This window comes from Vicugna pacos, chromosome 10 (assembly GCF_048564905.1).
Source record: "Vicugna pacos chromosome 10, VicPac4, whole genome shotgun sequence".
Classification (NCBI taxonomy): Eukaryota; Metazoa; Chordata; class Mammalia; order Artiodactyla; family Camelidae; genus Vicugna; species Vicugna pacos.
In genome coordinates this window covers 43,354,884-43,381,682 of record NC_132996.1, presented here as the reverse complement: position 1 = coordinate 43,381,682, position 26,799 = coordinate 43,354,884, and the positions used below count along the sequence as shown (strand labels likewise).

Sequence of the window (26,799 nt, the reverse complement as noted above, 5' to 3'; positions counted from 1 at the left end):
AGAATGTGAACTTGAAACATACATAAGTACAGACAATTTCTCCAACACGGTATTCTGTTTCCATAGTGTTCTCCCTGTGCATTTGCCTTGGTGAGTGATATTCACTGTCCTTCCCATGTCCCCAAACTGCAATCCACCCTGCTGAGAAGGGAAGTAGCTCTTTCAAGAACTCACCTAATATACCTCCTGGATAAATCTCTTGCTAACGTCCCAGCCCTCCTGCTTTCACTATCTGAAGTGGAGGTGTACAAAGCTGCTCCTCCCTGTATGTTGCTAACTGCTCAACAGCTTCATCTGCTAGACTCAACTGCAGTTGTTAGTCGTTGAAGACAACTACATGTTTTGAGATATTCTTCTAATACCAACATCTATCTAGGATATGTGCTCACTGAATGAACCCATAAAAGAGCCCAGAAAAAAGTAAGATTCACCAAAGGCAGGACTTCACTGGGGATGAGAGTGTCAGGGGCTATGTGGAGACAGTGCTGACAAGCCCACCAGCCTAAATCACAGACAGTAACTCAATAAGGCGAAACACAAGTGAAAGACATGCAATATATCTTGCGGGCTTTTGAATACTAAGCATATTCATTGTCTTGTTTTTATATCCCTAGGTTTATGAACACTTAGACTTTATGTATCAAACGTAATTCATACTTGTCAGTAAATCCAATGACAGACAGAATTACATGATTCACATCCCACGTGGAGACAAGGACAGTATTGAATCAAGGTGAGATAGATCTATCCATCAATATTAATCTATTTATCTATTTATGTGATATGATGTTGTTTCTTCATTTTTCCCATTTTTAACACACAAAATTGAATGCTTTTTATTTTATAAAATCATAAATTTCCAAAGGCTTTATTTGTGAGCCTTGCACTGTACTGTTGATAACATTCTTGTTCTCTCTTCTGCCTGCTCTTCCTAATGTCAAAGACTCTATGATCTTCAGGTTACTTGAAAAATGAGCACACTAACATTTGCCTCGTCCTTGTTACACAGGCTTCAGCTGTTACAACAATATCAATTTCAGAATTAATATAACAGCAAATAAAATTGGATATAAAATAACTGTAGACTATAATTCACGGTGTGAATCTAAGGCAGACTTTTTTAGTAATAAATATGCCAAATTAGCCTTAATCTTCAAGGCCATCATCTTGGTCAGCTTCTCAAATTTATGAAACATATTTCAAGCTCTTCTTTTGAAATTGTCTTCAAAGTCAATTTACCATCCATGCTTGGAACTCACTATCACTCTTTTAAATAACCAGACATTATTCTTCCTATGTCAGAAGAAGCAGCTAACATACATTTGAATATTTAAGAGCATCTATTATCAAAAAATTAATTATATATAATACAGTTCCTTGAAATAACCTATGAGACTGGTGTTACGATTATACCTATTTAAAGGTAAGACTAATAAGTGAGGTGAGTGAAGCTAAGTAACTTTATCAAGGTGACATAGCTAATAACTGACAGCATTAGATTTTCCCTCAGTTTTTTTCTGACTCCAAAACCTGTATCTCTGACCACTACTCTCGGCAAATTTCTATTCTTTTAGACCAGCCTGACTTCTCCCCAGCCTCTTCATCTGTCATAATAATGGAAACTCTGCTAGGATTAATGTGGGCTGGGAAAAGCAATGGACTATGGAAAGCAACTGGAGGTTGGGACACAGCCTGAAGTCTGAGCCCCACGGAGTGCATCCCAAACAGATTACACTCATATGTTTAATTTCAGTACATTTCTCAAGACCTGAAATTTTCCAACTCTAATGGATGGTAATTTTTTTGTTTGTTTTAAAGTTTTTTGTCTTTCTCCTCCCACTCCTTCCTCTTCTTTTCTCTCTCCTACTCATTATTCTCTCACCCCTCTTCCTTACATACAAATTTTTAAAACTACTTCACAGTATTTATTTTTTATAAAAAATAAACTTTTACGTAACACAGCACCAACTGACATTTACATGATGGTATGCTGTGGCTCTGAGTTCCCCTTCACACTTCCATGCATCTCTGCATATGTTTTTAACACAAGTTGAGAAGCGCAGCCTTTAGATGGGCTGAAGTTGATCTGTGGTACAATCTGACCCTCAGAAAGCTATACCAGAAATGTACTGCTTTGCTTTTAATAATTTTGCTTTAACCGAACTAGATGAACTATCCCCTCATAAGAAATTACTGTAGAATGTTCACTGAAATATTTATTGCTTTTATTGAGGATGTATTCTACCACGATAGGTGATACCCCTTTACAAAGAACCCAAAGAGAGACCTTCTTCAGACTGTGACACAGGAAAATTTCTAATCTTATACTAAAGTCGTAAGTAAAAAGCCATACACATTCTGGCATGTGTCTTATATGTAGGCCTTACCCTAACTTCAAGTTATATTTTTTTTTACATAAAATGTCTCTCATTATTTTGCTTTATGTTGTAAAATATTTATCACCAAAAACCACTTCAAATAACTTTTGAAATGAGGCAAGATACTCATAAAAATGAAATAGAGAGATGCTCTCAGCCTGACCTAACCTATTCTACATGGTTATTCACTTACGTACTCTATTGCATTATAAACTCACCAAGGCCAAAATCTGTGTCCATTTCGTATGGTATTCAACCCAATGCCTTTTATAGTGTTATTTTACATAGTGATAAAATGCTTACCATATACTTTCAAAATGGGCGTGTCTGGTTACAAATGAAAAATACAAATAACAAACAACTTGTACTCACACAAGCTGAAAGCCTGCCAGCGAAATATGACACCAATGGAAAAGAATGGATGCATATGCCACCTTATTAATATTGGTCACTATGTTCTCATGCCAACAGAATTTTAGAAGGGGACATATAAATACAGATATTCTGGCAATTTAAACCTAATGAAAAGCATTTCTCTAAATGGCATGTCTATTTTTTATAATCAGGTTTCAACTGCTTGTACTCGTCTGACACCCTAAAATGGATTTAATTTCTTTTGCTTCTATATCTGTTTTGTTTCTGTTGTCAGACGTAGTTACAGAAGATCTACTCTACTTCAAAAAGTCACTTCTAAAAAGTTATTTTAGAAGCTAGCAACAATTTTTGAAAAGCCATTAGGCATCCTTTCTGGCCATTAAGCTCGGCGGTCTGTTCATAAAAGTGAGATGTGCATGACCCCAGGATTATTTCTAAATCATCCCCTTACTTCGTAACCAACAATCACCAGGAATCCTGCTTTAGCTGTGTGTGCTACCTTCACAACTCTGATTTTTGTCATTTGTTAAACTGAGTTATAGTAAATCGTAAAATAACTGTCATAAGTCCACAATTGGTTAAAGGAAAAAAAAAGCAAAATAAAAAGCTGTAACAGTAATCTACAGTAGGTGTGTTTTGTTTTGACAACAGTGGCTTTTCTGCTTTTACTTGGAGTCTGCAAAACCTAGGTTTGGCTGCCAAAAACAAATCTATCTGAAAAAGACAGGAGCTATGTTATCGCTACTTACAAGAAAGGTTCCCAAGGTTTCATCACATACTTCATCACACATTTCCACTTTTCATTTAAAAGTGGAGATGATAGTTATTTTTATGCTACAGAATCTCTTAACATTGTTGATCTTCTTTCAACCTTCATAGAAGAATTTTTCTTTATCAAAATCAAATGTTATTCATCTCCTTTCTAATTCTCAGTTCCTTTATTTAAAAGACAAATCACAGTAAATACAAATTATCAGGTTCCTGACACCCGGTTTTTCTAAAAGTTCAAAAGTAAATCTTATATGATAAAGGACAAATCAATATCAAATGTATGCTTTTCAAAATCCTCCCATTATTTATACATGTGTAAAAATATAAAAGAACAAAAGTATTATGGAAAAGCTACAGCAAAGCAATATTCCTATGGCAAATATCATCCAGGAGAGGTTGTTCTCATTTCCTTCCCAGCTCTGAGACAGCAGAAGTGGCCCATTCATTACATGACTAGTTCTCCCCCTTCGCTCAGAGATGACATGGTTACTCCTCCACCTGAATGCTTAAGTCCCAGCCCTACTACTGACCCAGGAGGACAAAAACTTGAGTTAAGTCAGAACATAACCCAGCCACAGACATACTGGGCCTGGCAGCGGGCAAAAAAAGGACTATGCTCTAACAGAGTCACATGACCTCGTCAGCAGTTACCAGCCAGAGCAGGGAGAGCACAGAGGTACTGGGCTTGATCCTGAGGGTGTACGATCAAGGGGAATGAAGTATTAAATTGGCTAAGGGATGTCTATCTATTTTGGGGGGCACTCTTAGTGTATAGCATTTACCATCCTGGAAGGACCAGAGAGGGGTTCCAAGCATGCTATTAGGATGGCGCCTTGAAGGAAAAAGACTCTGATGGTCCATACTGCGTGAGGTAGAAATGCCAGAATTGTGATGATAGATGGTAGAAGAAAGAATTAAAGCCTCAGAGGGCGGGTATGCTAGAGTGGATCTATCATGCAATTCTTACACCACCGCTAGCTCAAGCGCCATTCAGATGATTCCCACTGTGTTCCTATAACACAGGGCAGACTTCCATCACTCCGTACCATCACTCATCACACCACACATTTATTGTGGTTTATTTTTATGAAACAAAACTGTTAATTTATACACTAGGTAGATGCATCCTTGAGGCTAAGAACTCTGTTTTATGTTCATCCATCTTCAATACAGAATAACGTCTGATATATGATAAGAAGCTAGAATGAGAATAAGGCAGATTTATATTAATACAGCACTTACTACTTGCCAACTGCTATGGACTCCATGTTTGTGTTTACCCAGACTGCAAGTTGAATTCTTAACCCTCACTGAGTAATTAGGTTATAATAAGAGTGGAGCCCTCATAAATGGGATTAGTGACTTTGTAAGAAGAGATAAAAGAGAGTTTGCTTTCTTACAGCCATCTGAGGACAAAACAAGAAATTAGGCATGTGCAAACCAGGAAGTGGACTCTTACCAGACACCACATCTGCCAACACCCTGATCTGGGACTTCACAGCCTCCAGAACTATAAGAAATAAATGTTTGTTGTCTAACCACTCAGTCTAATATGCATTTGTTACAAAAGCCCAAACTAAGACACCAATCATTGGACTAAATGCTGGAAGACAAAGTCATTTAGTCCTTAAATTCCTGATAAGTATATACTGTGTTATGTCTAGCTCACAGGTGAAGAAATTGAGACTTAAAGGGGCAAATACATTTGTCCATGGTTACAATGCTACTGAATTGCAGAACAGATATCTGAACTCAGGCAGCATGACTTCAAAATGAAGTATGCTGCCTTCTCAGTTAATAGGTATTCAATCACTGTTTGTTTAGTGAATCAAATAGCTGAAATAAATAATTAAGTATGGAAATAAAATTCCTATAAGCAAAATGAGAATCTCTTTATTGGAAGAAGACAACCATCTCCAAGCAATCTATAGATTCATGTTTTTTTAATGAACATATTATAGTTTAGATTTAAATAATTAAAAAATTGGTACAGTGGTCATAAGGAAATTGTGATTATACAATTATAATACATTGAAATATATTATATGTTATAAATATTATAATTCTATAATTAACCAAAATATTTTGAGCAAGAAAGGGAAAGACACGCAGACAAATCCAAAACACCAAAAAGAAGTAGATGCAGATTTACTGAGAACAAGAGACTGTTACATGGTAAGTGGCCTTGGTATTAAAATTTTACCGAGCACTAGAGTAGGTTTAAATGTATGAAACCATTATATTTCACTCTTAGGAAACACATTTTGAAGGAATATGTTTATTTTGAATGTGTAAATGGGAACAGTGATACTTATTAAAATGTGATCCACATTTCTTTTAAATTTCATTCTATTCAGAAATACTATGCGACACAATTCTGAAATTTCAGAGATATTTTAAATTCTGAGATAGCTAAAACGTTTAAACTTAGAAGTATATATTCATGCTTTTAATGAATTTAACGAAAGGCTGGCCTTTTCATAAAGTACTAGATTAAGACTCAACTCAACAGAAACTTGAAACAAACTCTCTGTCTCAACTTTATCTTTACGACCATTAGAAAACTCCGTATCTTTAAGTGGTATACATTCACCCTTTGACTGATGACTCTCAAAAGAAGTTGGAGTTTCATAGGAAATCTAAATATGTTCTCTAGTTGGGACACAACAGTTGGCAGGAACACCATTAAATTATGAATAGTTAAAACCCCTTTATGTTTAAAGGCTAGCTTGTGTGTGTGTGTGTGTGTGTGTGTGTGTGTGTAAAATTAATATTTAAAAACCTAATAATTTACACTTTTGAATCATTTAAACATGTCAGCAACCATTGTTCTGCGTAAATTTACTTTCCAAATTAGACCTTTCCCCTGAAAATAGCTGTAAATGACTGTATTACATTTTCTCTCTCACTAGCAAATTATGAATAGATTATAATCTTCGAGTGTCAGTAATCTGAACACTGTACTCTAAAGACTATGCACAGCTTTATAGACCATTCTGTGAATGCGCCCACTCATTTCAGTGTAAGTGAGCAATTATAGAAACTTTAAGTAGACACTGCCATCTTCCATTATATAAATTCAAGAATCTCATCTACTGTTTCTTGGCTTTGAGTATTGTTAATTTTTTTTTCTTTTTTAGAAATAAAGAAATATTGGAGAAAAGAAAACTGTCAACTCTTATATTCATTCCTAAAGCAATTTCCAAAAGAATACAGTGGGTGTATACTTTAATTTACATTTTAACCTTCTGTACAGCTTTTCCGTGAAGATAAAATTAATTCATCATGTACTGGTCATTCTGGGTAGATGACTGCTTTAGAGAAAAGCAAAGTGAACCCACGCTTTTGATTGATGATGTCTTAGTAGTCCCAGTGTTAGCTATGAAGTTAAATGCCCAGTACTTTTGTATAAATAGGGCATATAACAAACATTTATCAACTAAATGAATGGATTAATTTACAATGGCAAATATGAGGTGATACTTCCCAGTTTCTCAGATTAATGGCCATGAAAAATGATGTAAATTTATTAAAAGGGGAATATTTATGCCTTCAAAATTACAAAGCCAAGACAAACACATACAGTGTCACTGTCAAAGAAAAAAAACAAAATGTACTAGAGACCAATAAAAATGCAGAGAGGATCTAATTTTTAATCTTATGATGTATATGTTTAGAGCTATATTTTATTTACTTCTTTACACTCTATTTAACAATCCACTACACTAATTCTGTGCCAACCATTGGAATAACACCTTTTGTACATCATCTTACTGATTTTTTCTACTCCTTATGATGAAGATATTATTAAAATTCCAAGCTTGCAACTAAGGAAACTTACTAGTTTAACAATCAGTGATTAAGCATTTTCTCTATAACAGGAACCCTTCTGAGCACTTTATAAATATCAACTCAGTTGATTCTCAAAGCAATCCTTTGAGTTAGAGACCATTATTACCCATACTTGCAGATAAGGAAACTGAGAGAAAGAGGGATTACATAATATTCCCAAAGTTTCACAACTATTAAGTGATGAAGCTGGTATACAATCCCAGGCACTCTGGCTCTAAACTAAAGAACACACAACTATAATGGAGGAGAAAAAAAAAAAAGATTTAAATGTAAGTCTACCTACAGTACCAACCTGGGAACTAGGCACGTGTGGCCCCTGACCTGGGGCTTACACCTCAGAGGAACTCTGCCTCCTCCTGACATGCGCTACTCCATAGGGCATGAGGACCACGGGGCTGAGAGATTAGCAAACCTAGAAACTCATCTCAGCTCCCATTCAACCAGGTACACACTTCCAATGCGGGCAACCCTAAACCTGAAGAGTGATCAAGCAGCTTTGCAGGGATAGGGACTGAGCAAGGATGTGCAGGCTGTGACCCCATTCTTATAGGACAGAAAAGAGACTTAAGAAAAAAGGTGGTGGACTACAGCCTGGGGACCAAGGTCTAGAGTCCAGTGGCCAAGCCTCTCCATGATGCCTTATTTTTATGCAGGACTCTACAATGATTGAACACTTTAAATAAAAACCTGAGCTTCCAGGTAATAACAAAGGCACATTTTTCAAAATAGAAGCAAAGGAAATATTATACTTAGTAATTCATAACAATTTATAATTTATAACTTTCAAATATCTAGATGTATGTTATTAGTACCTGCACTGGCCCTACTTATCCAGAATCCTACAACAATGAGGGCTACAACTGTCTACTTCCAAAAAATGCACATTCCTAATCCTTATGCTCTATTATTTTTTTAAAGAATGAAAAATGTGTGGCCCAAAATGGCAGAGCATGTGACTGTGGTGTTCATGAGGTGAAAGGAAGAAGTATTTCCCCTCAACTGTATTTTCTTTCTTTTTTATTTGGCAGGTCTTTATGAATTGTAGCTGCACAATAGATGTTTGCAGAACTGATGAAATGCAGAGGCATCCTTAAGATTAAGAATGGGATCCAAGAACCATATACAAAGAAACATTTGGCAATCATGAGACCATTAACTGACAGCGCATCTGGACGTGATAACTTAGGAATTCACTTCAGCCCATACACTTCTCTTTTGCTACCACCACTTTTTTAACCATTATTATTTTTTAACTATTTATTATTCTTTATTATAAAAAAAATTCATAAAACACAGTCGGCACTGAATTTCAAGTTACCTAACTGGTTTTAAAGCACTGCTGTAAAATTGTGACAGCTGAACTGCCCTTCTTTCCCATTTTTCTGTTACTACGGTGTAATGAAAGGGATCATAAGTTTTCCTAGCTATTCCATCATGTTAACAATTCATCTCAGCCAATGTCTCACAGTTAAAAATTAGAATATCATTTGATCTGAAAAATGCTTCCAATTTCTAACAAAACATAACTTCAGGGAAAAAAATCAATATTACATTAGCTTTGAGGTTAATAGGAGCATATAAAGAATAGAAGGCGAACATACAAAGAATTGAAGACAAACATAGCAAGAATAGCCAGAAAGAATGGGGAAGAAAAACAAACTTACAAGGTCAAAATTTCTTGCCAAAGTAGAACTCCCAAACCACGAAGAATTCATCTTTTCATTAAATGTTAATATACCTCTGTTTTGAAAAATGACCTTTGAAAGGCCTAGTTGCCCATGACTAAAAATGATGGACTATTGTACACAGCCAAACTAGTAGATCAAAGCACTAATCTTTGGGACAGGAAAAACTAATACATAAAAAGTTAAACTTTTAATATCCCATTAAAAAGTTTTCTATTTGGTCCTTTTTAATAGCTTTCCTAGTAGAAGAGCATTATTTTATGAAGATGAAATGGAAATACTGAACATATCTTGCTCTCTTAAAACTTTCTCAACTCTATCTATATAGGGAGAAACCAACTTGAATGTATAATCAGATTTCAGCTTTTTTCTGTCCTTAATGTCTATTTTATCAGCCTGTCAATATTATATGCAATATTCTATCTAGTTAGAGACCTTTTTACATATAGTAAGGATATCTATCTTCCTAAGTTTCAGTCTTTTGCAATTTATACGTTATAATCAAAGGTCTATTTGAAATAGCCTGTGTTTCAACCCAAATTTATCAATAACGAGATTAAATGTAAGTTGTCTACCCACTCCAGTTAAGTTAGAGATTGACAGACTGGATACAAAAAAAAAGCAAACTTCAACTCTTATGATGTCTATAAGAAACCTCCTTTAAATACAAAGATTAAGGTAGGCTAATGAAAAAGGATGGGAAAAAGCATACAATGTAAGTATATTTCATGTAACAGTATCAGTGGGTAAATAACAATATTATAACATAGAATATTTAATAGTTTAATGTGAAGAATAATGTTTGCAATATTTCTTCCCATTAGCAAAAACTTGCTGACTTAAATATAATCTTAAAAAATATAATTTAAGAGTATTACAAAGAATACTAAATGGGTAAATAAGGATTATAAACAGCTATACATCAGTAAGGTTTGTTTTAGCTACCAAATAAGTTTAGTTTAAGTCAACTGGCCTTTAATTCTGCCAAGAATTTCTATGGCTCCTAAAATTATGCAATTAAAATCATGCCTCAATTATCCCTCTGAATTTGAGGAGTCAACATATCCACTGATTCCCATCCATAACTGGTCAAGTGTTACAGCATGAGATGTTAACTCTCTCTTGATTTCAAGTTCCTTGCAATGGGGTAGGACCCAGTAGATGCCCCATATCCAGCAGGAGAGAATGCCAGAAGGAAGAATTCATGATATATCTGAGGTGAGAGGCTACCAGGGTTTCCCTACATGAAGCTGGTTGTCACATCACTGCTTGAAGCAAAAGAAAGGCCCAGAGGATAAGAGATGAGGCTCTAGAGTCGTAAAAACCAAATGCCTAACAGACATCTCAATTTTAACATGTCTAAAATCTATACCATTATTTTTTATCCACATCCATACATAATCTTCCTACAGTTCTCTCTACCTTCAAATAACAACTCCATCCTAACAGCTGCTCAAGCTAAAATGGTGATAACTCTAACTGAGGTAGGCATTTTATGTTAGCCAGGCTGCTGAAGTGGAAAAATTGAGGAAATGTGATACCACTGCATATAAACCAGGTCACATTTATACCCATGTCAAAATAATTACCTTTGAGAAACTGTGACAAAAAATATAATTATTTTCTAGAAATCCCTCCACATGCTGAGGTATACACTCACTCTTTAATATGCAAAGAAGATCATTGGAGACTATTTCTTTCAGGATCCCTGAAACATTACTTGAGTTGGAGAATAAATTACAAAAATAAATAGTAACTAAAGACACATGGAAATTCTGTGTGCTAGACCTTTAGAGATAGTGTCAAAGTAAGAATGAGAACAACAACTTACTTATAAGCAAATAATATAAACTCAGTATGATTTTCATAGCATAATTTTTCATCAATTCCTACAAATATGAAAATATACTTAATATGATGATAATGTAAAATATTAAAACAACATTTACTAATGGAACTTGGCAATTTTTGTATTTCAGACAATTTAACATTATTTGATTCGAAGCTTGTTAAAAGTTGTCTCAAATCTCTCTTACTTACAATTAAATTTCATTTCTTTTCCAGTATTTGCTACTCTAAACTATACAATTACAACTAAATATGGGTGAGTGACACATTATTCAATGATTTCAGGACAAAGCCTTTACTAATATTTAAGTCCCCTTCTCAACAATGACCTCCTCTTAAGTTACTGGACTTTCTAAAATTTATGTGTTCCAAAGAAGTTTTATTTAATGGATTATTAAATTAAAAGGCAAACTACCTATTTATATAAATTAATACCCAATTTCAAATCACATATTTAAATAAGGTAGAAAATTTATTTAATTGATTGTCATACTAAATAAATTTATAAAATAAAACTATTCTTAACATTGAGCATTCAATGTCCATTTTGTGGCCAATGTAAAAAATTAGTAACTTGTTTCTTGCACATTACATCTAGACATGCAAATATAGAGATTTAGTAGTAATATGAATTTATTCAGATTACAAAATATGCCTTATATAGCCAAGTGCAAGTGTTCAGAACATAGCAATAATTTGCGAACAACTGTGGAAACAGAAACCAGAGCACGGACAGAAACAAGACAATGGGTGTTCAGTTCTTCTTGTAAACAGTTTTTAATTATGCAGGAATTGATTGCATTCATGCTACCTGAAAGAACAGATGTGACATGTTAATTGTTCTTTTCTCTATGTAAGCATTCATGTTTCTCAAATACTCCTTGCATTTCTAGCAGTGACATCTCCCAGAAATCTTCAAAACATTCACACATAATCATCCTTTGTTTTGAAGACATTAAGCAAGAGTTTCCCCAGGGCCTGATAAAGTATGTTTAGGGTTATAAAAGCTGTGTGGATCCCAAGTGAAAGACGCACTCCTAAATTCTTTAAAATATTTATTTTTTGAGAGTTTCTGACATGTGAGCAGGACTCTTCCTGTCCAGTTCCTAGGATGTTTTCATGGTGGGCACTGGAGATTTCAGTAGACATTAGCAAGTTCTTCGTTATACAGGACTACCCTCAGCATTTCAGCCTTCTAGAATCTCTGAGCCATACCTACCCAATCTGGTAACACGCACCAAACGTTGTGACAACCATATAGACTTTTACACATTTCCCAATGTCTCCAAGCAGGCGACATCCCTGCCCCACAGGCAGACACGTGAGTGTTGAGAACTGGCACAATTTAGATGGATGCAGGTCTGACTTTGAGAAGGAAAAGCCGGGCTGGGCTAACAAGATAACTCATAAATCTAAGTGTAATAAGTGGCGGTTTACTGATCTAAGTTCTGCTGGGCTAACTCATAAATCTGAAGTTTAGTGTCAGTTTACTGGGCTAACAAGCTAACTCGTAAATCCAAGCTCAACAAGTGTCAGTAACGTGATTTGTTCCTAATGGATAAGCTCCAGTGTACTGATTCCTTGGTTTTGCTGTTCAAGCCTTATTGGCTAATAGCCCCATACTTGTAATTAACCCTATAAAACCCCATGCACACGTCTTGGAAGTTACTCAGAGCTTTGGAGCAGAAGCCCCTCTGAGCCCGCCGGCGTAATAAATCTGAGTACTCCAACCCTTCGAGTGGTGCTTGTTTCTTGCTGGCCTGTCATTTCCATAACGACTTCACTGGAACCTATCTGCTTGTGAGCTCTAGCAGTATTTGGTTTACAGTCCTATAAATGAGAGACACAGTAAACAGAATATTTGGACAAGAACGGAGTTCTGCCGCAAAGCCTCACAGGCTTGACTTTTTTTTCTAAGCAGTAATTTTTTCAGAGAATTACAAACTATAAGTGGCTCATTCACCTTTCTTTGTGTTCTTATACCAGCTGATCTACACTGACCAACAGGAAGGATTAGTATAAAAACATGTAGGTCCTGGAATGTGGCAAGTATATGCTCACCCCAGTCCAGTGACATACGAGACAAATCACTCAATCTTAGCATTTCTGCATTTTCCCCTACTGAACAAGATGGGTCTTCTCTGTCCTCAACAACACAGCTAGCTGAGCTGATTTGGTACATAAGGTGAAATCTATCTGCCTGCCTTAGTGCACATAAAGGCTAATAAACTATTAATAAGGCCAAAAATTAGCTACATGTTGTGGCTGGGCTCATTTTTACAATCTTCAAAATTTCCACAAAACGTTAAACATAATCCTAGGCACTCTTGAATCAGTACAACGTGGATAAAGAACAGCAATAACAAAACCTTTACTGCCTAGCAGTAAAAATGCTTCAACTGATCTGACAGGTATACGTTTAGTTAGTCAACCTTCTATAAAAATATCTTTCTGAAAGATTATTTACAGCAAAATTGCTTATAGGATAAAGGATATTCAGAATAGCATAATGGGTTAGAAGCTAAAAGCATTTTTTCTTCCTAAGCTTGTGAATCTCTTCACATATTAAACAAGAAGAAACAAAACTTTGCAAAAGTTCTTCAAAAGCCTATATAAAACTTGACTTCTTGATTCTTTATTTAATGATGAAAGTACATATTGAATAAAGAAAATAAAATTGGGAGATTAATGTTCTAAGTCAAAAAACAAATTAGGGAGCTTTCACATATACTGAAATGGAGCCAGACTCTCACACTACATTTGCAAGCAATAATATTTTTATATACTGTAGACACTTCTAAAAATCATACAATCGAAAAAAATGTGTACATTTTTTTAGGAGAATTGCAAAAATAACACAGCAATAGCGACGTACGAACTTCTAAGTGCTGGTCCTGTAACCGTGCTATGAGAAATTCATCACAGAGAATATCTGAACAGAAACTATACACACTGCTGCACACACACATACATATATAAATGCACAAGATCATACAATAAGATATTCTTTACTATAAAATTACAGACAGAAATCATAGATGGCAGATGGATAGGAAACAACACAAATGTCTTAAAAGAGAAGATGGCTTAGTAAATTATGGAATAGCAACAGAACAAAATTGGAATTCATAATTACAGTCTCTCAAGAGAAGGAGAAATGTTTATAACACTATTCCAAAGGCAGAAAAGCCATGTACATGGTGACTACAATTCTATACAATGTATATTCATGTGAATAGTAGCATAAGTTCAAATGTGACAATAAAAATAATTTTATTTGGATGGAAAATGTCATTTGCTCTTCATTTCTATACATCTCTAATTTGTTACATGTGTATTTAATAATAAAATAAACTGCACCATTGAAGAAATCTTAAAAATTAGTATCTTAGTTAAAACCGTATATATATAGAGAGAGAGAGTATGTACACTATTGTCAAAGTGGCACACTTTCTGTATTGGTATAATTATCATCTTGCTAACAGTTTATAACCAAATAAATCTTCAGAGTGCCTTAATTCCAGGTTAGCATGCAAAATACAGTCTTGTTAGTAAAATAAATAGATTGGAATGATAAGATGTATAAAAATTTGACTTAATGATTTGCTTCTAATGGCAGGCAGCCAATAGTATGACAGCAAAACAAAATACACCATAAAATATTAGCTAGCTAAAGATATGAAAAAACCTCTTAGCTACTTTTATCCACTCTATCCCAGCAGTCTATAAACTGATAAAAATATTAGGGATTTACTTTCACAGAACTTTCTTTTGTGAAACAGCTCTTACCTATGCAAAAATGGAATATGATGTTCAGAGTCACTCAAGCTTTGTGAAGTAATATTAAGATTCAGAGAAGAGGAAAATGCAATTAAATATTTGTACAACCACATGAAGAAAGCATCTAAGAACTCAATAAAAGCTCAAAATCCTCTCTAAATATCTAATTCCAGTCAATCATTTTCTCCCCCTTGCCATTTCTGCAGTTGCTGAAGACACAGCTTATCTCCATGGTGCTAGTAACTACATCTTAATCATTTGTGATCCCTGTGGCTGCACAGCAAGTAATACAAACCAAAATATTTTGGAGTTTTAAAAGACATCATGTCACAAATAAAGGCAGATGTATAGTCTTAATCACCTAGCCTAAAGCCCCAAGTTAGGGGGGGAAGGAAATAGCTCAGGGGTAGAGCACATGTTTAGCATGCACAACATCCTGGGTTCGATTCCTAGTACCTCCATCAGAAATTAATTAGTTAATTAATTAATTAAAATAAGACCCCAAATTAGATAAGGAGTACAAAGGAAGATAAATATTGTTCTCTACACATTCCATTATGTTAAATTTAACCCCATCACAAAAGAGAACAGAAAATAATTATTAAGCATTCACTGGAGTCCTGAATTTCTACCTTACTGCTCTTCCATTTCTCAGGCCAAAAACTGAACTCAGTTACTTAACTTGTCAAGGTTGCTTTTGCTTAGAGTAGATGGAATTATCTATCTCTTTCTTAATTATGTTTCTCTCTCCCTTTTCCTCTCCCTTCGTTTTCATCTCCCTTTGCCTTAAAAATGCACAGATAAGAATATATAAAATCAATTCATCTTTAATTACTATGAGACCCAATGCCAATAAATGAAACTCTTGCATACCTGAGATTTAGTGGGCAAAGCCAAATTATCATTCCCTTAATATTCTAGTAGCAAACAATAGGTACCAACAGCATGAGACATAGGATATATGTTTCAAAATGTTCTTTTCATGGCATAAGCATGTTCTAACTGTAGAATGCGACCATGTGTGCAGAGAGAAAGCAAAATAGAAGACATAAAATACTCTTAAAATCAGAGGATCATTCATCTCTCCATATATCTATTTATTCCAAACAGATGAATACAGCAGCTGAGTCCACAATATATCCCAGATGCATATATTTGATAAATCCTTGGCAGATGCAGCATGGTTATACCTTTCCTTAATCATCAATAATTTAATTGGGGGGAGGTATGGGTTCTTCTTTCATTTCAGGAATAGGAAGAATGACATGATTAATTATACACATTCACATGTATTCAATTACAATCATAATACTGGAATAATTTTATACTTCAGTTAGTTCAACTCCTTTCTCTATAAATTGGAAAACAGAAACCCAAAACATTTGGCCACTATCCAGTCACAAAATATTAAATATCTACATTAAGTATCTTTGAGGTTGAGACACTGAAAAGGGCTGTTATATGCAAATGCTTTCTAAGCATAATATATGCATAATTAAAGCTAATTTGAGCTAACACCTTAGCTTAAAGGTAAGCATAATTTAAACTAATATATTTGCTCAAATTAATCAAATGAGTTAGTCAACCAGACAATTCATGAATGGAGACAACATGGAATACAAGCATTCTAACGAAGAAAGCAAAAGAAACATCAATGTTTGAAATATGCATCACCGACAAGAGGAGTTGCCTAGGTTATACTCATGTATATTGCTTACTATTGCAGAAAGACTCCATGCACAAAGAAAGGAACTTCACCCAGAAGGAAAAACAAAGGGCAGAATGGCCAGTGAAGATAAACTTTGCAATTTCTACATGGGAATAAGGTTAAGGCACCTCTAAACTTACATAAAAATTTTTGGTAAAGACAACAATTTTCCTATCATCACTGTATGTTAGACTTTTGAGAACCCTCCTAGTTTCCATGGAGGGTTTATATAAAGCACAGAAGTTGTATATAAAGCACAGGGGTTTTAGAACTCAGCATGAGGTTGAATCCAAAAGACATTTCCGGTAGTGTGCTGTTGTTTGTTTGTTTGAAGTAATCGGCATCATTAAATTGGTAAGGACTTTGAGTCAAAAGTCAGTTTATGGCTTCTGGTCCTCAGAAGATAGTGTAGACCCAAATCTCTCTCCTTTTCCTCTATAAGTATAACTATAAAACACGCAAATAGTGAGAGAGAACCAAAGGAGAAATCTGAAAAGGATAAAGAAAAGTTGAACTGGGTAAGACGCCAGGATTGCACAACTTGGCGGCAGGGTGTCTTATCTACACAACAGAAGACCCACATCAGTGTTTCCTGATTGCCAGTCTAGCAGCAAAAGGAAGCTCATGTAAGTTTACTCCTCTGCCCCTCGTAAATGGTAATCACCAATAAACACTAGGCCTGAGAATCCCAACACCCACAAAGAGATACAAAAGTGAAGGCTAGATTCAAGCAGAGGGAATAAGTCAAAGCAAAGTAAAACTAAGGAATTTTTCACAAACAGACCTACTCTTAAGGAATAACTGAAGGACGCCTACTCTTAAGGATTGACTGAAGGCCATTTAAGTAAAAAAGAAATAATTATAAAAAAAAAATCCTGCGGCATTAGGAAAGAGAAAGAAACAATAGAGCAAACACAGGGTAGATGCAACACACTATGCCTTCCCTTTATGAGTTTTATAAATCATATTTCATGGCTGAAACAAAAGTTAATACTTAAGACGGCAACACGTAAGTGGAGGAAATGAAAGTGAGGTTTTCACATTTCACTTAAGTGATAAAAGACTGCCACCAGTAGACTGTTAAAAGTCACAAATATATGAGCAACCACTGTGAAAAGTATGCAAAGAGATACACTCAAGCACATTATAACTAAATAAAGAAGGAATCTAAAAAAACTTTCAAGAAAAGAAACAGAGTACCAAGAGCTAAAAGAAACAAAGAGAAAACAAACAAAAATAAATGGCAGAATTACGCACTAGTGTCAAAAACTATCCTAAATGCAAATGATTTAAATACATCCACCAAAAGACAAAACTTGCCAGAATGGATAAATCACACAGACACACACACAATCCAGCTATATGTTACTCTTAAAAAAAACTCACTTGAATCAGGCCTCCAGAGGGAGCTCGGAGCCCCGGGGGCGTCTGGCCGTGACTAGGAATCCGGAGCAGGTAGGAGAAAGCCCGCAGCTGGCGGCTTTTTTGCGGAAGTGGGCTCAGGTGGACGCGCTGGTGACGTAAGAACGCGCGCGCCAGGAGCGCATGCGCAATACGGAAGCGGAGGTGGGCTGCACGGAGCAGCCAGAGGTGTGATCAGCATTGGAAAAGATGCCCGCTTCAGCTATCCCGTACGAAAGAATAGCTTACAAAAATCCTTCTCAGCAGCACTACGTGAAGTCTCCCTACAATTTCAAGATCATCGAGTTGGACTGAATGCTGCTCACTTCAAACAGCTGCTTATTTCAGCCCTGAAGGTCCTGTTTGGGGAGGTTGATGCAGCTTTACCCTTGGACATTCTAACCTACGAAGAGTAATCCTTGTCAGTCGATGTCTTGAGACTTTGTAACGGATTTCTCCACTTCTCCTTGCATTATCTGGTAATAAGAGAGAACTAGAATTGAATAGTCTTCAATTTCGGAAATATACCTCGCTCTCAAAAGTACTGCTCTTTAGTGCCAGCATAACGTTTGAAGACTGAAGCAACGTAAAAGCTCCTGTTGGTGGAATTTGAGAGCTCCGAAGATGCTCCCAGCAATTTCCAGCCGTCGCTTCTGGTGGAGTAGGTTCTGCCTGAACCAACTAGTGCTTGCAGCGCATGCACCTCAGAGTTGGAGACTTGGCTGACCTCAGCAGGACTTTGACACAGACTGATGTGGCGACCTTCTCAGAATTAACAGGTGATGTCAGTCCTTTGCATCAAATGAAAATTTTGCAGAACATACCAGGTTTGGAAAGACAATTGTACGTGGAGTTTTGATCAGTGGGCTTATTTCATCTCTCCTGGGTACTAAAATGCAGAGGCAAGGCGGTGTATTTCTTTTCCAGGAAATTAACTTTCCAGCCCCTTTATATGTCTGAGAAGTTGTTTTAGCCTCTGCAGAAGTGAAAAAATTGAAGTAGTTCTTTGCTATTATTGTAGTGTCATATTTTGTACCAGAAAGTAAAAAGACTGTATGGAAGACTGGGTGAAAGTTATAGTTTCAGAAGTTCCCAAACCTTGAAATACGTCTTTAAAGATGCAGTTCCAGGCATCAATGTTACTATTATTGAAGAACCTCTGAGGAAAATAGGGGTTGAGGCTTTTTACCAAGGAATGGCTGATAGACCCAGAAGCCCATATTGAGGGAAGAGAGCAGGTAGAGAGGTGTTCACATGTCCACTTTACAGTTTGGCCTTATGCTTCACACAGACTTAAGTATATTTATCATATGTCTAGGTTTTTTAAATTGAAAAAATACAAGACAATTAGAATGCCATTATACTGATTATAGTTACTGATTTGCATGCCTTTCTCCCTTGCTAGAAAGCGAGCTTCCAGAAGCTGGGAAAGTATGGTTTTATTTATCCTTGTCCCTCTAGTAGCTATGGCTGGTGTCTGAGAAGTGCTCCGTAAAACAAATGAATGAATGAGTTTAGTTGTCATGAATGTGTGGCCATGGTTCAGTTCTTTTTGGATTTTGAATATAGACTGAAATCATACTGAGATTTATTATGTGTCCAGCATGGACCTTAGTGCTTTGCATCTATCATTTTATTGGATCCCTACAATTCTGTAAGCTTAGAAAATATTTTTTATTCCTCTCCTCTTCCCACTTTGTGTTTTTTAGATGCAGAAATGAAGGTTAGAGGATCAAGTGGTACTTCCCCAAAGCATCCTTTTAGAGTCAGGATTGTGGTCCTTTATTCAGTGTGAGATTTGTATAGATGCTGTATATATAGATAGGAAGCAGTGTATGCAGCCAGGGACTTTGTTGTTAAACACCATCTGTAGTTTATTGATCTAAGAGCATCTGTCAGGATTAGGTGAATTTTTTTCTGCCTGGCAGGCGGCTGTTAGATTTTCGAGGGCTGTGAGGTAGCTGTTGTGCTATTACTATGTCTATCACTTGTTAGCTTGTGATTCTTGCAGAAATACATGTCTACATGAAAGCAGTTTTTCCTGATCCTGTTATCTTCTTCCTAAGGAGCATGTCCAAACTTGTGCCATATAGCCTGTCTTCTGGCATTTTGCTCAGGGTCCTCACAATCCACCGGTCAGTTCCTAATCTCAGCTGAGGAAGAGGGAATGCCAGATTTAAACACAGAATCTCCTAATCACTGGAAAATAATATCTGAAAGTCTCTCCCGCCCAGAGGCAAGGATGTTCTTATTCCCCTGGAGAATTTCTCTCTCCTGGTAGCGATTTTCACAAACTCTCAGAAGACAGAAACAGATAAACCTGGACTCCACATTTTTATATTTGTAAAGTGAAATACTCCTCTCTAACGACTACAATGTCTCTGTCCCCAAATCAGGACACCCCTTCCCAGGAGGAAAATACCTGAATAGGCAGAGTTTTCTTCAGATTACTTGGTAAGCCCAAAGTCAGAATGGATTAAGACTGACATTTCCCTAAGGTCAAAAAGCACTGGTCAACATAGACTAGACTTTCTCAGACAACATCACTCTAGAGCATGTTTGTGGATTTTGTCTTGTGATCTTGGTTTTTTTTTCCCCCCCCAATGTATTCTACCCTTTGCAGTAAATAGATTTACTGACAAAATTTCTTCTCCACACTATTTTTCTAAGACGCCCACTCCCCTTCTGTTCACTGGTTCCTTCTCAGATCAGGCAGCGGCATGGAAATGCTACACACTATTTTAGAGTGGAATTCAATTACCTTTCAAATACCCAGTAACTTTATAGCATGGCCCTCAGTAAGATATTTTTTATATCATGACTCAGTTTCCTATATATATATGTATGTGTATGTGTGTGTGTGTGTTTATCTTTACATAAGTATAAATATATAAATATTTGTGTATAAATTTATTTCATGATCCATAAGAGATCATGACCCTCAATTTGAGAATAACTCTCTAGAGGAAAAAATTGGGGTTATCTCCCAATGTGATCATTTTATTAGATTTCTCAAATTTTAAGGATGCCCTCTTGTGGCAGATCAAGATAGACCCAATACTGTGGATTTCCAAAACACAGCTGAGTGATAAAGGCAGCAGAAACAGCTGGCAACTTTTAAGATATTCTCCCCATTGTCAACTGGGAAAACAAACAAACAAGAAAACAAAAAACCCACAATGTGAGAGTTGTGAATTGAGTTTTACTTAGTATCTTACTCAGGGGACTATCGCCTGGAAGAGAGCCTCTCAAATAGCTCTGGTATCTCAATTCCCAGACTAAGATGTAAGCTTATAAAGTAGTTGCAAGTGTTGGGGCCCAGAGTAGGTTGGGCCAAAATGTACCTCAATAGTATATTGATTCTTTTGAATTAAAGTTACTCAAGAAATGGCCAACACAGAAGGGACACTCTGACCCTCCTTTCCATCTCCCTGAAAGTAAGACATGAGTCTCTCATGTGTGAAGATGCACCACCTGGATCAGGAGGCAGAAGGACATACTTATTGCAAAGATAGGGAATTTGGCCAAGTAGTCTATGCAAACAAAGAAAAACAAAAAGTGTTCCTCACCACTCAGTTCTACAAGGATTAGGTCACTAGTCACTGCAGTCACTGACCACAGTACACTCTGGAAGGAACTGAGGATGAAAAACAGGATGAAGTACTCTGTGCTTTGGAAAAACAGGTTCCATAGGTAGTTAGATGTATATCTTAGGAAGAATTTCAATGAACCCAAATTCTTGCATCTTCCCATACACAGAAAAACACTAAAATAATTCAGATATCTGTTCTTTGTGACTAGCAGTAATCTTTTACCAATATGTATGTTTGGCTACACATATTTCCTAGCCAAAAATTGTATATGAACTGGCTTCTCCCAGTATGTCTTCAGAGCCATTTCCTCAGGACTACTGAAAGGCTATCTCCCAAATTATAGTCTTCAGTAAGATATAGACTCAGAAATCTTACGTTGTGTGTTTTTCTTTGACACCTATATAAACAAACCTTGTTACTTCTTCAATTTACTATCCCCAGTTTAGAATCTTCATTAACTGGGTGCATAAGTTTCTTTGTCCTGTTGATTCCTCACAAATTTATTGGCTTTTAGCCTAAAAAAGTATAAAAGCTGCTTGCTTTGGCCACTCCTTGGGTCCCATTTCTATGAGACCTCCATGCACATGGATTAAAAAGTGTTTCTTTTTCTCCTGTTCATCTGTCTTATGTCAATTTTATTATTAGTCAAGCCAACAGAACTCAAGAGAGGTAGAGATGTAGAAGTTTTCCCTCTCTAACACACGTGTTTCTTGGTGTAAAAGGAAATTTGAGATAGATGTTTTCAAAGTCCAAATTATGGAATTTCTAGGATGCATTCATGAAGAATGAGAACAAAAGGGCAGAATGTACAAGATGGAGGGATAATGAAACTTCAAACCATGTAATTATATATTGGTAGTAACGCTAAGAAAAGTGTCAAGAAATGGAATGGCAAAATCCCATGTGATGAGAGCTATTTCATATAATTTCAAAGAAAAAATTGATCGTAATTTAAAAAAAAACTTATATGGGGAATGTAGTTATCAATCAACACAAAGCACTGTTTCCATACCAACATCAATTTTTGAGCTTTGTTTTAGCAGTATCTGGGAATATTATTGGATGCTGTATGGGGTTGACAGAGTGACCTGGGCTCTATCTGTACACAATGAGAAGCCCCTGAGCCTTCATGAGGAGAACAAAAACAGCACAGCTGTGGTCCTGTGACTTTTATCTCCCATCAAAGTTTAGACCTAAAAGGTTTGTCTCCTTTGGAGATAACTTTGGGACAAATGGGGGCTCTAAAAAAATTTTATCAGTGTACTCTACACACTAAGGTGTGATTAAACTTAATTGTCAGAAATCTACATTTCCTAGGCACATTTGCATTTCAAGATATATCACAATCTTCAGCCAATGATTCTTAGAGAGGCAAGCAAGTGAATGTGTGCGTGCACGCGCACGTGCACACACACACACCCCAGAGAATGTTCTGAGTGTGTTTTCAGAGAGAAAATTCTTTCAAAACTGTAAACTAGCAGGTTACCCTGGGTATGTAATGCCCCTCTTCTTTCACTTGGTCACCTCACCCCTGTCCGATCCAGAGCTGCCACAACTAAGCTGGTGGAAGAAATGTCTAATTCAGATAAGAAATCTAGGCAAAAAGAAAGAAAAAGAGAGATAAAATAGAGAGGGAGCAAGGAAGAAAGAAAATGAGTGCAGCATAGGAATCAAATACTAGGAATTGGATAGCACGTATTAAATCAGCCCAAAGAAGCACAGTGGCAGGCGTGGAGCTGTGGTCCCTCAAAGATGACTTAGAGCAACACAGTGTGATTGGCAAATTCATATACATATGACTGTATATACATATATATGGATATATATGTTCTGTGTATCACTACTAGATTTCACATCTCTTTGTTGGCTTGAAAAGCCTGATGCCGCTGAATTTTCACAATCCTAATTCCTCCTGATATTTTGAATCTGATATGATGAATATGATATTTTGAGATTGTCATGTGTCCCTTTCTTCCATGCCCACCTCATGTGTTGGTGTTGATACTTCCAGGGGACAGCACAGTCATTCTCTGTCTTTTACCTTGACTTCTTTTATCCTTTTAAAGGTGCATTATGGCCATAACTGTCTACTTCACTTGATCATTTTGTCCAGTCCAGCATGGCTCATTCCTGGCTTTTCTTCTAAATAGAAGTAAGCATGCATTTGACTGGCCTCAATCGATAATTTTGTCATGAATTCAAACAACCAACCTGAACTTTGGTTGGTAATTTTCGGACTGACAACTGTCTTGAGAGGAGGTTGCTTTCACCTGAGCTGAGAGTGATGGGCAGGACGTGGGGTTCCTGTGTACCTCTGCTCCTTAAAATCAGGGCAGAAAGAGCATTTGGGAATTTCACTCCCATCTTCAACAACCTAATTTTTTTTTAAAGCTGCTGCTTATCAAGTCTTACACTACAAAGAATCAAAAGGAAAATCAATAAAAAGATACACTTAAATAAATTTAATTAAATAGCATCAATCATCTTTGTATAATGAAAACTCTGTCACTGTGAATTAGATGGTTCTCTAAGATACTTTTGTAAAGAAGAGTAACTTTTTCCCCCTAAGCTGCAAACTAATAACATCTCACTATGAGAAGGAACAGAACAGAATTGGCAAGTGCACAGAGAAGACAGACTTCAGAATCAGTTAGATTCAACATCTCACTTGTATCAACAAAGACCCAGTTTGTTTCTTTCTGCTCTGTTTTCATCAGTGTCAAATTATACTAAGTTCTGATTTTTGGGTTCTATGATGATATTTTAGCTTCTGAAGCAACACATTTTATTGTCCATATCCTGAGAGACTGTAAGATTCCTTGAAGAGAAATCTCTGGTTTCACCTTGTTGGGGCCCAGGGTAGGTTCCCAGTGCCTCAATGGCATATTGATTATTTTGAATTAAAGTTACTTAAGAAACAATGGATGCAAGAGGGGCTCTTTGACGCTCCTTTCTATCTACCTTAAAGCAAAAAATAAATCTTCCATGTGAAAGGCACCCACCCTGTACCTCCCTGTACTTCCCTGAAAGGAGGTAGAAAGACATCCTTATCCCCAGAGACAGGGAATTCAAGGCCAAGAAGCCTATATATAAACAAACTTTGTTCCTTCTTTACTAATTGACTGCCCGAGCTTAAATTCCTTACTAATTAAGCACCCAAACTTAAGTTTCTTCGTCCTGTCAGTTCCTGTCAAATGTATTATTTGTCTAAGAATATATAAAAGCTGCCTGCCTTGACCACTTTTTAGGTCTCATTTCAATGAATCCTGTGTGCGTACAAGTTAAAAGTTGTTTCTTTGTCTCTTACTAATCTGTTTTGTGTCAATGTTATGGTTAGTCCAGCCACAAGGACTCAAGAGAGACGGAGGGGGAAACTGTCCCCTCCAACAGCCTGGTTGGTAGACCTAAGTAGCCACTCCTGAGCCCATCACTGTGGCGGGTGATTGCCGTGCACTGATTTACACATGCCTGGGTTGTCAAGGTTTCCTGAAACACTCGCATGAGCAAGGCAGAAGGGACCTTGCCAGTTGGGTAGGTCCATCAGAGCCCAATCCCAGGACATACAGCAGAATCAGCCCTGTCTTACTAGGATTGTTACAAAATAGAAGAGAGTAGATGGATAGGCAACTAACTGCTTATCACATGTCATGAATGTGCAGACATGGTGCATATTTTTATTGGGTCAGAAAATTAAGTTGAAGGCAGTTTCAGTTCTACCACTTAGTATCATTATAAGCAAAAGCTTCATAACTGAAGTTCTGTTTTCTTATCTCTAAAGTGAAATATTGCCTTCCTTACAACATTATGGAGAGTATCAGAGGAGACAATACATTCAAAAAGCCTTCATCAGTGGAAAAACAAGTACTTTTAAGAGCATCCTTGTTAAAAGTTCATAGACATCATTTTGTAAGATTATTTTCAATATGTTGTATCTTTAAATTTTATTAAAATTGAATCATTCCCATAACAAATAATCTCACTTTTAATGACAAAACTTTAAAATCTGAACATCTGGAAAGCAATGCAATGAAAGAGGACATAATATTTAAATTAGATTTGAAAAGAAATTTTCTTCCTAAGTGCTGATTGCACTAAAATTTTAAGAAATAGCATCATTCTTGGAAGCATTAAAGTTTTATTTTCGGTTTGAAGTGTATACTTCTGGAGAAGCACATAACTATTAAATAAATGACTACGTTAGAAACGCATTGGGAAAAACTTGTACATTATGGGTTCCAACTATTTTTTGCAAGTGTTCTGTTATATGTCTGGATGTTGAGTAAAGATTGGAAAATCCAAAACAAAAAAGTTCCCAAAAGAAAAAGTTGTCTTAAAGGATAGATTTATCATCATTGCAAATGGAAGTTTAATACTTATTAGTTCCTATAAATGTTAAATTCATATCAAAAAAAAAAGTGAGAAGAGATTAACCTTCAAACCCCTCCAACACATACCACAGTCTTGTGACACTATGTGTGTGTGTATATATACACATAGACATGCCTGTGTCTTCATTCTAATATTGAAAGAGTCCAATTTTATTATCTAAACAATAGAAGCTGGGAGAAGATGTAACAAGGGCTCACTGAAGACTTTTAGAAATTACTCAAAGATTACCTTAAAATAATAAACTTGCAAGCAAAACAGTTGATAGAGTAGAACAAATGCCAGCTCTTCTGTATGTAAGAATACTTTTCACATTTGGATTGTATTAGAAAGATGCAGATACCTTTACAGTATATACATTTGGTGTGGAGAATAACACTCAGAGGGATTTAAGAGAATGTTGATACAGTGAAAAATATTTGAGGCAAAAGAAAAAAGACATGAAACAAGAATGATAAACAGAAAACTGAAAATAGATAAAACCACCACCAAATGCACCGGGAGGAACAGCAACAGGAACTCAGTAGACTCTCATTTGCTCACATCACACGTTCTATTACTATTGCCTGGAAGCAGCAAGAGGTGGATTTTTTTTATTTCTCAAGAACATTGTAATTCTCCTTAGGGGTTCTCTGGAAATATCTAGTGTGTATAGAGTTGTAGCCATAACACACTGTGAGTGACAGAACATGGTGTCACAGTCTAATGATTTTTTTCACTAGGTGTTTTTATCATTTAATTAGACAACCCATTCACATAATGTATTAAAATACAGAATGGAGACTGGTAGAGGTCGAAGAGTAGGGGTATAATTTTCTGTGTCTTTTGAAGCTGACTTTTGCTGGTTTGTGTGTCTTTGTTTCTGGGTGGAGGTGTAGAGGCTTATTTTCCATTCTGCCTGAACCAGTGGCTTAGGAGATGGAAATATATCAATTGTCTTGTCTATCCTCAGGTAACTCATGGTTGCCCAAACAAAATAATCCATGTGGTTTCACAAATATAAATTTTAAAATTGTAAGAGA

At 36.2% G+C, this 26,799-nt stretch overlaps 1 long non-coding RNA gene across 3 annotated transcripts in view; it reads right to left on the bottom strand.

The window, feature by feature from the left end:
- Positions 1-17,871, bottom strand: part of LOC140698747 (uncharacterized) — a 142,836-nt gene extending 124,965 nt beyond the window's left edge. For all 3 annotated transcript variants that reach the window (XR_012076634.1, XR_012076632.1, XR_012076633.1), the window contains exon 1: positions 17,784-17,871. This is a non-coding gene — a long non-coding RNA (uncharacterized lncRNA). The remainder of the gene's footprint in view (positions 1-17,783) is intronic.
- Positions 17,872-26,799: the final 8,928 nt, after the last annotated feature.